The sequence below is a fragment of the Bos taurus genome, chromosome 9, assembly GCF_002263795.3.
Source record: "Bos taurus isolate L1 Dominette 01449 registration number 42190680 breed Hereford chromosome 9, ARS-UCD2.0, whole genome shotgun sequence".
NCBI classification, from domain to species: Eukaryota; Metazoa; Chordata; class Mammalia; order Artiodactyla; family Bovidae; genus Bos; species Bos taurus.
In genome coordinates, this window is record NC_037336.1 from 104,445,607 (window position 1) to 104,459,206 (window position 13,600).

Below are 13,600 nucleotides of genomic sequence, written 5' to 3' on the forward strand. Positions count from 1 at the left end.
GCTTAACTCTACAGACTAGAGAGCCATTGAGATTTGAGTCGGATAAATGTGGTCACATTTAGCACCGTCCTCTGTGCTTTGCGAGGGCTGGACTGGAGCCTCTGTGTGCAGCACACTGTTACAACCATCTGCACACAGCAGCTACTTAACACAAGGAACCAGACTCTCGCCCCCTTCCCACCCCCCTCTTTTGGCTAATTTATTGGGCATACTCGCAGATTTTTGTTTTCAATGCAAGCACATTGTGCAAAGAGGTTGAATATGCTGAATAAATCCGTTCAGTATTTCTATAGAATTTTTTTTAATCCAACTCATAACAAGTAACAGCCCACTTACTTCTCCACAACTCACGACTCCCCACCACCCCATTGTCTGCCCTTACTGGGATAATGGGTAATTGTATTCCAACATGCATTAGGCTAAAACGCTTCTCTTCACCCAGCTTCAATCATTCTCAAAACCCAGATCCTAATCTAACTTCATCATCATTAAGCAGCCAAAGCAGCTGCAGCAGTGAAGACGGGGGAAAGGGACAGGCTGGGGAAAAGAGCAACGTTTCTCGTTTCTTGGAGAAACAAAAGAATCTCTTCTCTGATCAAGGGACCCGGCGCGAGAGGAGGAAGGGAGTGCGCGCGGAGCTGACTAAAATAAAATTGCCAGTTGGGCCTTCTTCTCATTAGTTTCTCTTTCACATTTCACATTAGCACAGTGAAAGGAAGATGAATTAAGAGTTAAATGCCCCCAAATAACTGAAGCAATCTTTAAATAATACTTAAATGTGCTCTGCATTTCCACCAAAACCCCTCTGCTTCATGTGCCCCTTTAGCTCCCTTTGACCTCTGGGCCTCTCTTTCTTTCTTTTTTTAAACTGTTATTGGAGTATATGCTTTACAATGTTGTGTTAGTTCCTGCTGTACAACAAGGAGAATCAGCTATACGTATACACACATCACCTCTTTTTTGAGGGGCTGTATTTCCTTCCCATTTTGGTCACCATAGAGCCCTGGATAGAGTTCCCTGTGTCACACAGCAGGTTCTCATTCGTATCTGTTTTATGCATGGGAGTGTATATATGTCAATCTCAATCTCCCAACTCATGTCACCTCCTCTTTTTCCTCCCCCCACTTGGGGTTCATACATTTGTTCTCTACGTCTGAGCCTCTATTTCTGCCTTGCAAACAGTTTCATCTGTACCTCAGTGCTGTTTACAATATCCAGGATATGGAAGCAACCTAAATGTCCATCAACAGAGGAATGGATAAAGATGCGGTACATGTACACTGTGGAGTATTACTTGGCCATAAAAAAGAATGAAATAATGCCACTTGCAGAGACATGGATGGACCTAGAGACTGTCATACAGAGTGGAGTTTTTACTTTTTGAGGCAAGCACATTCTGCAAAGAGATCGAATGCCTCTTTTTCTTTCTCTCATGGCCCTTTTCTCTCATCTTCTCTCTAGGTTCTGCCATGTCCTCTGCCCGTACACTTTCTTTTCCCCAATGTCTGGCTTGATCCTCTCTTTGAGACTCCTCCCACCTCTGGAGCTGGTCAGCCTCCGGGACCCTCTTTGTATCCAGGCCCTTTCCAGCTTCCAGTCCTGGACCCCAGAACTTCATCTGTGACCTTCCTTCCCCATCTTCCCCCCATCCCAAGCTTTCTGGTGTCTGGCCCTCAGAGGCCACCAGAAACCAGATTTCTAGCAATAGAAAGCCTATTGTTGTCAGATGGAAATAGATGATATATAAATGAACAAATGCTTCAACTCATAATTAAAATAAGCCGAATGAAGCAGGCAAAACAGACAGATTCCATGGTTTGGAGAGATGAGGATGAAGACCCCCCTCCTCCCACTTCTTCTGCTGGCAACAACGCACCGAGAAGTATTGACTGGCTTGATCAATTCTCAGATTCTACGTAGATGGGCTGGTTGATAAATGAGTAGTCCCACGGTTCCTCCTTGAGGCTGCAGGCCTTGGCTAATGGCACCCTGAACATCCCCCCGTTCCAAATACCTTGCCCGGATTGTTTATCTCGCTTCCCTCCCGACTTTTTTCCAGCTACAGGGAACCTCCTAAGTAGAAATCCAATAGGCACTTTAATTACCTGCCCCCAATTCATCAGGGCCTCAACTGTAATTACTCTTGCCTTGAGCCGGGGAGCCGGCAGAGGCAATAAACTGAGGACGGCCCAAGGCACTGGGTGTATTGATGACGAGAGGCTGAAGGACTGTGACCTCAGCCTGGGTGGCCAGCCTCCTTTAGACCCCTGCCCACCTTCCCACTGCCCTCTTCCCAGGTCCCTTTCCCTGGTGGGGACTGGGGGGGGAGGGAGGCAGTTCCCAAAGGGCAGGTGGGGTTCAGAGCTGGTGGGGGACATGTTGCACACAACTGACAATTCTTTTTCTCTCTCCTCTGTCTTTTATCCATCAACTTCCTCTAAGACCTTGCTACTCAAAGTGTAGCCCAATGGACCAATGTCTTCAGCATCCTCTGGGAAAATGTTAGTAGTATAGATGCTTAAGCCCCACTTAGATGTATTGACTCTGTAGTAGTAGTACCGTTAGTCGCTTAGTCGAGTCCAACTCTTTACAACCCCTGCCAGGCTCCTCTGTCCATGGAATTCTCCAGGCAAGAATTCTGGAGTGGGTTGCCATTCCCTTCTCCAGGGGCTCTTCCCAACCCAGGGATTGAACCCAGGTCTCCTGCTCTGGAGGCAGATTCTTTACCATCGAACTCACCAGGGAAACCCTAAATACTGAATCAGATGTTGTGCTTAACAAGATGCCCACATTAAAGGATAGGATACACTGCTTCAGAATCACACTGGTCGTGTGTTTGCTTGGCTAGGGCTGGTGGGGAGGTTGGGCAGTACTCTCAGTACCCATTCCATGGCCTGTCAGACTTCATGCCACCCATAAAGTCTTCCTCAAGCTCTTTTTAGGTTACAAGGGGCTCATAGATGCTATAAATTCTTTTCCCTTCATTCTTTTCCTTCTACCTCTTCCCAAAGGCAGGTAATCTGAGGGTCTGAGATTGGAAGTCTGCCTGGGAATCCTTCCTCTGTTGTCCCTAAAGGAAGCTTGAAACACCATCTGCCTAGACTTAGGGTCCTGTTCCCTGGCCCCAAGCTCCCTAGAGCTGACATGCTCCTGACTAGTCTTTGCTGCCAAGGTTCATTTATCCTCAAAGGATGGATCTCAGGGGCATCCTCGGGATTCCTTCCAGGGACTATGCTGTTCCCATAGGATGATGCTGGAAAAAGAATTGATCTCATGGGATCCCTTTAAAACAGGCAGGGCTGATGAATTGCCTCCCCCAGGAAAACAGGAATTCATCTTTGGGACAGCTCAGAATGAAGGACTTCCTTGTGATGGGTGAATTCATAATCCGCGTGGGTCAGGAATTGATTTGTCTTTCATGCTACTCTGGCTTAGAGGCCAATTATGGTGGCAAAGAGAGCCAGATACCTGAGCAGGCTGTGTTTCTCATGAGAAAAAGCTGGACTGTACCTCCCCTATTTCCTGCACACACATCAGCCAGGGCTTTGAGTCTGAGCACGGAGCCTATTGACTCAACTGATCAATTTTTCCAGTCGCAGGCAGCCAGGCCGATGAAAAATGACTTTGTTGCCCATCACCCCGCCCCACCCAGACACTGGCTCATGCAAATGGAATGGTTCTCCTTTGAGGAATGGCTTCTAAGCTTCTCTCTGTCCTTCTGCCTCCCAGCTGAGCCCTCTGCTCTTCTCTCTCTGCTTTCTCTCCAAGCTGGTGCACTCCCTCCATCTCAACCATCACTTCCACAGAGGGGCATTCTCAAGACGCCCCATATCTGGGTCTGTGCCCAAGCTTTATACTCACATGGCTCTAGCCAGATGTTCCTATCAGATAGCTCAGTAATTAGTATCCTTAAACTTGAGGAATCTCAAAGTAAAACTATCTTCCTCCCACGTTCTGTCCACGCCAATCTCAATTTCCACCCAATAACTATCATTCTTGTGACTGGTGCCCAGGCTCCCACCTCATCCATCATGACTTACACAATCCCTTGGACAATCAATCCCAGAGACACTCAACTCAATGCCTTTCAAGGGACTCTCCCCTCTCTATCCCATTCTTTTCCCATTGTCACCACCTTTATTCAAAACCTGTTCATATTGAACCTGGGTGCTTGCAATAGCCCCAGTTTGGAAGCCCCAAGTCCTTCCCCAGTGCTCGTGGGTCTCAATCCATGCTACACAATAGAATCACCCAGGGAGTTTTTTAGAGAATACTAGTGAAGAGACCAAAGACTAATGGATGGGGGGCCCAGGTGCTCGCCATTTGAAAGGCTACTACAGTGACTCTAATACAGAGCCAAGGTTGAGGACCATTCCTTCGGCCAACCTCAACTACTTGCTTTGTACAACCACCCTGTCTAGTCTTTCCTCTGTTATTAAGTCCCACCCTTCCACCTACCTAAGGTGACCTCAATTTTTCCCTCCAGTGATGGAAACCCTATCTTTTGAGACTCAGTCCAAATGCAACTTACATGGAATTTCTCTGGACCCCTCCCCAGAACTCCTACAGCATTTACTCACATACTATTCATGATATACAACCTGGTATTCCCTGTGCTGTGGTCTGCAGTCTTTGCATCCTTTATCTAATTGTCAGCTCCTTGAAAGACAGAAACCATTCCTTGGAGAATCTGACTTGGAGCCAGGAGAGCTAAGTTTGCATTCTGACACCTCTTGAATAAAATTTTGGCTATTAAATTTGGATAGGTTATTTAAAATCTCAGTTTTCTATTCTGCAGAATGGCAACCTATTTCATGAAAGTGCTAATTATTATTATTATTAGTCTAACAATTTTTACCCTTCATGTTACTCATGTGGCTTGGAATAATTAGCTACTTAATAAGTGAATGTTGAATAAAGGACTGAGTATATCAAGATTTTTATCATAGGCTATTTTTTACTACTCCTAAAAATACTTCCAAATTAAAAAATCAATTCACTAAGAAGTGTGACACTTAGGGTCATGGGCCCAGCGCCTCCTACGGTGTAGTCAAACACAGAGACATCTGTTTTCCTAACTACCCTTGTCACAGGCCCTTGCTGTGACATTTAAACCATGTCCCTTTTGTCGGGTGTTAAAGCCAAGAGCATGGATGTCACAGTTTCACTGTCTTCATACAGCTGGCCTCATGGGTGCACATGAGTGCTCATGTGTGCACATGTGTATGCACGTGAGCACACGTGCACACACACACATACACACACACACATGTACACAGAGCTAATGAAGCGTGCTGCCCTCTCATGGTCACCTGCATAGTCAAGAAAACCAGAGTCCCCAGTGAACATTCTCAGAACCCGCACTCCAAGGACAGCCAGGGCCTAGAAATCCTCTCTACACCCCTCTGTAATACCCGGCAGAGGACGATGTCCCTTAAGTACCAAAGGTTTCTATTGTCTGAGTGTAGCAGCTGGTCTCTTCTAGGACAGCCACCTAATGAATTAAAATATATTTTGCAAAAGAGGAGATGAACCTGGGGAATTTTAGAGCAAAAAAAAAGGGACAGGGGAGAAGTTCAAGGATTCTTAGGTCATGTGTCAAAAAGGCATCTTTTTGCCTGTGTAGACCAGAAGGCATCTGCCAAGCTCCCCCGCTCCCCAGAAAAGAGACTTTTCTTCTCTCTTTGATAGGGGCATTAACACTCTTGCCCCATCTTGAATAAGATGATACATTGAGATTCCAGTACTCACGGGGTCAAACAAGCCCAGAACCTTGTAAGAGTTAGAAGGGGCTAACTCTGCCCCAGCCCCTCCCCAACCACCCCTCTGCTAGAGCCTTCTCTGGCCTGAGTCCCCCAGGCTCTGTGCTCATCTAAATGCTCATTTCTGTTTCTGGATGAATAATCTCTGAAAGCAACTAAAATAGACGAGTCCTTTATCCTGACTCACAGCACTTGCACTCCAAGGAGCCCTAAGTAATTAGAAACATTATCCTGTTCATCCCATAAAACCCCCAGGAGAGTAAGGCAGGTGGCAAAGACTACCACTGCCCCTTTGAAGTGCAGAAACTAAAGGCTTGGATAGGGGATGAGGTGGCCAAGGTCACAGGCAAAAGCAAGGGGCAGAGCAGACGGAACCTGCGGTGCTGGTCAGTTTTTCAAATCTGGGCAGTTTAGTAAGCTGAGTTGGCCTGGGAGCTTGGCAAAGTCTTGGAGACTTTTCTTCTCTCTCTGATGGGTGCAATAACACTCTCACCCCATCCTGCATAAGATGATAAACTGAGATTTCAGTACTTGAAAGGTCAAACAAACCCAGAACCTTATAAGAGTTAGACAATCTACCAGGCTTCCCTGGTAGCTCAGAATCCACCTGCAATGCAGGAGACCCTGGCTCGATTCCTGAGTTGGAAAGATCCCCTGGAGAAGGGATAGGCTGCCTACTCCAGTATTCAGTATTCTTGGGCTTCCCTGGTGGCTCAGTCATTAAAGAATTCTCCTGCAATGTGGGAGACCTAGGTTTAATCCCTGGGTTGGGAAGATCCCCTGTAGAAGGGAACAGCAACCCGCTCCAGTATTCTTGCCTGGAGAATTCCATGGACAGAGGAGCCTGACGGGCTACAGTCCATGGGGTCACAAAGAGTTGGACACGACCGAGTGACTGTCATTTTCACTTTCACTTAGAGATCTGTCACTTGGCTGCTTCATTTAAACTGAAGCCCAGAAACATTATGATTTATCCAAGGCTACATCGGTTGTTCAAGGCCAAGGTAGGTCTAGAATTCAGGTCTCCTGAGTCTATCCAGTGTGTCTTCAGGATGTAAACATCACCCTACAACAGAGTCCATGTCTCCATTTCCATCACCATCTCAGAGTGCTAGGCAGGAAGAATATTACTGACCAAGGGCTTCCTTGAATTTTACTATCAGGGACATGTATTTGCCCCTCCCATCAAGGCCTGCAACCTGCTCAATTGCAGATAAGGAGGTCACAGGAGTCCATGGTTGTTTGTTGCTGAGGTCACCCAGGCCTTTCTGTGGCCTCATTTCCCTGTCCTCCCTCTCCCTGTGTGTCTCTCTCCATTCTCCTCCAGTCCCTTCTTGTCTCCAGCCTTCACCCTACAAAAGCTTGGGTGAGGAAAAGCCCAAAGGAGAGCAGGTGGTGCAGACACCAGCCCACCTGCCCAGCACCCCCAGCATCAGAAAAGGGGGCAGCACTGTGCAGGCTGTGGCCTACCTCTTGAGTTGTAGACAGGGGTAGACAGGGGAGTTGAGGTATGATCTAAAAAGACCAGGCTACACTCCCATGGGAGGGTCTGCTTAATAGCAGATGCCCGAACCCAAGGCAGCATGGCACAGTGGTCAGGGTCTTGCCTGCAAAATTCCAATCTGAGATTCACAGCTGTCATTACCAGCTGTGAGAATGAAGATGGATTACTTTACCTCCCTTAGTTTTCCCATCAACATGAGGCAACCTATATGAGGATGCAATATGGTAATATACAGAAAGTACATAGACTAGTCCTGCAACAAAGCAAGTGTTTTAAAATGTGTTCATTAATTTTGCTGTTCTTCTTGCCTGGCCCCTGGCAGCTTATCTGGAATGACTAGCCTTGCAGTAAAGATGTCCAAGCCCCAGCCTCCCTCATTAGAAAAGCTGTGATTGGAATGAATGGCCCCAGGAGCCCTGCTGGAAGATAGACTGACTTTTCCTTCCTCTCCCATCTCCCAACACCCTCCCTATCACTGCAGCCAGTGCTCAGACCAGGTCCATGGTGGACCCCAATGGAGTCAAATGTGGTTTCCTCCTAGGTCTTTTCATTTTTACAAGGTCATAGGGGAAAAAACAAACAAAACCACTGCTGAAAATGCCCCAGCCCTAACAAAGGGGAATAGCACACGGAGAGGAAGGGCTTGTCCAGTAAGTGAGGTCCTTTCCAGGACCACTCTGCTCATTTCTACCCCAAAAGGGAGAGTTGGGCTTTTTCTAGAATTTTCTCACCTACAGTTTTGAACCAAATTGTGTCATCTTCAAATTCATGTTGAAGCCCCCAGTTGACTCTGTTGGAGCCTGGGCCCTTATGGAGTTAATTAGGGATCAGTGAAGTCATAGTCCATGGACAGAGGAGCCTGGTGAGCTACAGTCAATGGGGTTGCAAAGAGTCCGACACAACTGAATGATACTTTTTTCAAGGTAGTCATAAGGGTGGGTCTTGATCCATAAGATCAGTGTCCTTGTAAGAGGAAAAGAGACCAGAGCTATCTTTATCACTCTTCCCACCAATGTGCAAGAAGATAGCCATCTATAAGTAGGAAAAGAATCTTCACCAGGAATAAAACCAGCCAACCCCCTGATGTTGGACACTCAACCTCTGAACTGTGATATAAATTCTTATTGGTTAGGCTACCAGTCTGTGGCATTTAGTCTGCAGCCTAGGCAGATGAACTCATCTCCCATCCACAAGCCATTGTCTTTCAGCCCCCATGGGACACCTGCCCAAGCCAGACACTATGCTCCAGGCTCAGACCTTGCCAAGGTATTTACAAATAAATAAAGGAAGTAGGCATATAAATGGAGCTTCCCAGGTGACTCAGTGGTAAAGAATCTGCTTGCCAATACAAGAGACACTAGAGACAGATTCAATCCCTGAGTCGGGAAGATTTCCTAGAGTAGGAAATGACAATGCACTCCAGTATTCTTGCCTGGAAAATTCCATGGACAGAGGAGCCTTGGAGGACTACAATCCATAGAGTTGCAAAGAATCGGACAAGACTGAGTACTCACAGGCAATCACGCAGATGTATTAATAGGCTGGTAGCTCATTAATGATCTCAAAAGGCATAAAGAAGTAAGTGGCCAAATCGAGGTATTGTAATGAAAGCAGGAAGTGGTAGATTTTAGTTTCCACAAAGCTTCTGGAAGCAGTGGGCTTTGAGCATGGCCTGGAGGAAGGAGGACAGTGTGTCAATCAGAGGGAAAGCAGACATTCTTGTTTGGTCTCAATAGAGGTTTTGGAAAACTATAAACCTCTGTTACTGGTTTAAATGATCTTACTAGTGCTTTCAGACCCCTTCTTCAAGATCCAGGTCAAGTTTCTCCTTTTCCATGAAAATTTCCCAAGAAACTTTCCAAGACCCCATGCTACACTGTGTTGGACTTGGCCATCCACCCGTCCGACCCTCTCAGTTTACAGATTGAGGAAACCAGGGCTCAGGGAGGCATGGGAGCTGGAGTTTGAATTGTCTTCTTGGTTGCATGTATCTTCTTTGCTGGGCAACATTCTGAGCCCCTTGCTTTATACTTCTCTTGGACATGTACACACCTGACTCCTGCTCAGCCTTCAAGGCTCAACTCAAATGTCACCTCTTGGAGACAGTCGCCCCTCTCTGCCTCCCTACACGCCAGTTGTCTTTAACACCTGATCCTATTTCATTGTCTTCATAGATAGCACTTTTCAGTCTCTAGAATAATCTTATGTAATTATTTGTTTACATGTTTATTATCTGTCTCCTTGAATGAGAGTGTAAGCTCCTTGAGAGTAGACCTATTCTTGCGCACCCAGCCTGGCACATAGTAAGCACTCAGTAAATACTTGAGACACACTGAGCTGTGCTCTTAGTGACTTGGACTGGCTGTGTTTGCCCCACCCAGGTCTCAAAACCAGGTGGAGCTGCCCACTCACCACCTGGCTGCCTCTCGGTTGACTCTCCCTTAAAGCAATTTAACTGTAGTCCTTATTCCTGAATGAAGATAGCTTGGCTTCTTGCTCATTCCACTCCTGCATTTACTGGGCTCCTGATGCTCAGCTTCACTTTGTCCTCCAGATCTCTTACTCGTGGTGGACTCTGCCCCACTTCAGCACAGCCCTGAATTTTGCTTTTTGTTGAGGAACAAGCCTTGTCTTTCTACCTCATACATCCACACACAGCCAAAGGGAAAAGCAGCGCTTCCCAGAGGGGCACCCCTCCCCCTCCTCACCTCTCTGGACCCCTATTCTCACCCCCCACCCCATATCCCCACTTTGCCTAGCGGGCTGCCTTTCCCTTTCTTTGTAATTATAGGAGAGCCGTGGGACTGGTACCCGAATTTATGTTCAAACTCAACCATGGGTGCCAGGCTGCCATGCCCCGACTTCCAGAGACTCTCTTACAGTTCACCCACTCCAGGATTATAAAGCCACCTTCACACCGGCCAGGTGTTCTTGGCTCACCTGAGGGACAAGTTGCCTTCCTCCTCTGTCACTCTGGGTTCAGCCCTCGTGTAAGGCTGCTCCTGCTGCCACCCTCCTGGCTTCTCCCTGGCCGTGGAGAGTATCATGTATTTGATGTGTGTTTCCTGGTCATTCCCTCCCCCTTTTTCCCCTTAGCCAGTTTGAATTGTGAATAATTCATGTGTTTCCATGATCCTGCCACGGTGTTTCTCCTTCATGAATCAAATCCCTGAGACACAGTTTATTTTCTCGCCATCTTTTGGTCAGGGACAGGGTTTACTCCTGTAGGTCATGAATGGAGGCTAATATTTATGCCTGCTTATGAGACAGGTATGTTTTTTCCCATTTTGTTCTTCTATGATGGCCTATATTTCTAGTATGTTTTAATGGGTATATATTTGTATAATATTACATGCTTGGATAGATGGATTAATAAATGGATAGTTAAATAAATAGATAGATGTGCAAATAGACAGACTGATATAATTCCTTCCCCAGATAGCTTACTCGGTCACCTTTCTTATTTATTTAAAGTTTCTGGTAGCAGAGTGGTGGATGCTTTTGAACATGTTCCTCATAAGCAGTGGATGCCCTAACCCTCAATTTGTAGCTCTGCTTCTAAAAAGCAGTCCTCATAAGGACCCTCATAATAGCTCAGCTCTTATCCAGAGTCCACTTGGGGGTCATCTCCATTCACTTAGTCTCCAAGTATCTACTGAGGACTTACTGTGCACCAGGGATTGGGCAAGACTCTGGGAATAGAAGGTGAACAAAATAGACACTACATGTGAATCTGCAGCTTGCCAACTGCTGGGAAACTAGATATTAACTAAATAATTCTATGTACATGTACCAGTATATATGCACGTATGTATTTCTAAACTGATAGACTTGATGTGCTCAGCTGAAACTGATATTTTTAATATTTTGATGAAATTTGATAAAATTGACATTAGATATATAAATTATGAATATAGATAAAGATTTCTAAGCTAATAAATTCTTTAACCTTTTAAAAAATTTATTGGACTAAGTATAGTTGTCAGGCATACTAAGATGGCTGATAAATTCTAAACCTGCTAAAAGTAAGTAAATTATGACCATAAAGTCAGGAAAAACAGTGAAAGCAGCTATTTCTGGAGGAGGGTGGTATTTGTGATCAGAAAGAGACATATAAGGGTGTCCTTGAAGTTCTAGGATAGTGATGTTCTATTGTTTCACCTGGAAGGTTGTTACAGGGAACTTGAATAATTATTACTCAATTATTATTATTGATTAAATTTTACTTTCAGGTTTTATGTACACCTGTGTGTATATGTTACGTCTTACAACTTAACAATTTTAAATAATAAAGAGAAATCCAGAGTTTCCTATGAGAGCACATTACAAGGTCATCTGGCTCCCTGGAGGAAGGGGCATCTGACCTGAAATTTACAGATGAGATAAATTAGGCACAGAAAGGAAGATGTGGAGAGAGAGGATGGAGGAAAGGGAAGGAGGCAGAGAGGGAAGATCATAGCACAGAACAGAGCCCAGAGAGCCTGGGGGACCCTGAAAGCAGTCTAGTAGCTAGAGCCCAGAGAGGGAGGAAGAGCAATGCTAGAGAGAGAGGCAGGAAGGGGGCCATGCCGAGCCTTGTTAAGGATTTCTGTTCATGTCTTAAGATCAGTGGAAAGCGCTCGAAGGTGTTAAGTGGGAGAACGACATGATCAGATATACATATTGATGAAATCTCTGACTAAAAGTGTACAGAATACATTAGAATAAGGCAAGAGAAGATGAGGGAAGATTATTGAGGGGCTCATGTTAGCCATAAAAGAAAAAGATGATGTTAGTTTGAATAAAGTAGTAACTGGTTAGAGATGGAAAGTAACAGACAGATGTAAGAGATATTGAGAAAGTAAAGTCAACAGAACTTGGCGATGGATTTGTTGCCTGTCTCCCCTCAAATGCATGTTTCATGAGCTCCGAGTCACCATCTCCGGTGGATGTTCAGAACCTAGGACAGTTCCTGGATCTGTCAGGCTCTCCTCGAAGACTCTTCACCGTGGTTGTTTCTGTGTGCAGAATGTGTCATATAATGGAAGTGGAGTGATGGGAGAAAGCTTCTGGGGTTCCCAGTACATAAAAAACGCAACGAGGACAAACAGCTTAGAGCATTTAGGAGCCACCCTGGGGATTCCAGCACTTCCTTCACAGAACAGGGAAGTAAATTAAACAGAAAATGCATTATTTCAATGGTAGTAAACATGATGAAAGAAGAAAATACAGTTACTAGTGCTATTGGGTATGCTAAAACACTAATCTTCACAAACATCTCAAAGATCGCCCAGACAAGGAATAAACGGCCAAACTAACACCAGCCAACTACCCTTTACTCAAACAGATTGTCTGGTCACCCACTCCGTGTTACATCCTGCAGAAGGCCAAGAAATAGAGAGCAGCTATGTAACTGGTAGACTCTTTAAAGCTATGGAATGAAGCTCAGATTGGTGCTATTTAGTATACTTTTAAGTTTAAAAATGTGGCTGGAGAGATTCTCCACAATTTTCAACATGAAAATAAAATGACACCCCGGCTACCCCAACCCCGCCCATCTCCTAAAGTGCATGTAGGCAGCTAAGAGTTGGAAGCTGTTGTTCAGGCAGTTTGCACAAGGAAGGAGAATTCTCCTCCCACTCTGTGGTCAAAGAAAGTGGCATAAACGAAGCTGAATATGTTCTAGGACTAAGTAAACACCCTTTTTGTTGATGGTAAGTCAGCAAATGCCTAGGCAAGGTCTGCATTTGAGGTGTAGACTTTTAAAGCCCAAAGTCAGGCCAGTTATTTAAGAGGAGAAGCAGAAACTGAAAAAATGTAATCATAAATTATGACAAAGCCTGAGCGTTTTTAAAAGTCTTATTTTTTTCAGAATAATTTGTATGACTGCATGACATGAAACTCTTCACATCAGTGTCTGTTTTTCAGTGGAGTAAATCTGATATACAAATAACGTTTGATTATAGGCAAATCAAAAGAGAGGTGGAAGGGGGTGGGACTGGGGAAATCTGCTTGAATGAGCCCCAATGTGGCATGTAAAGAGTGACAGCCAAGCAAAAACAAGGGCATGAAGAGGCCACAGATCTATACTAGACTGAAATGAGGATCCTCTTTACCAAAATACTTGAGGATGACTGCAGAGAAAGGAGCCAAGCTATAATAAGGGACTTGCTTAAGGAATGACAAGGGAACTCTAATGACAGCTTGGCCTGGTAGTCTATTGAGCAGTCTATGGTGGGGCCAAAAAATGATGACTCTTTTCCCAAGGAATCATCTATTGCCCAGAAAATTTGGAATTTATGAGGTCTTAGTTTAAAAACCTCAAAATCTTTCTATGGAAACTTTCAAGGACTAT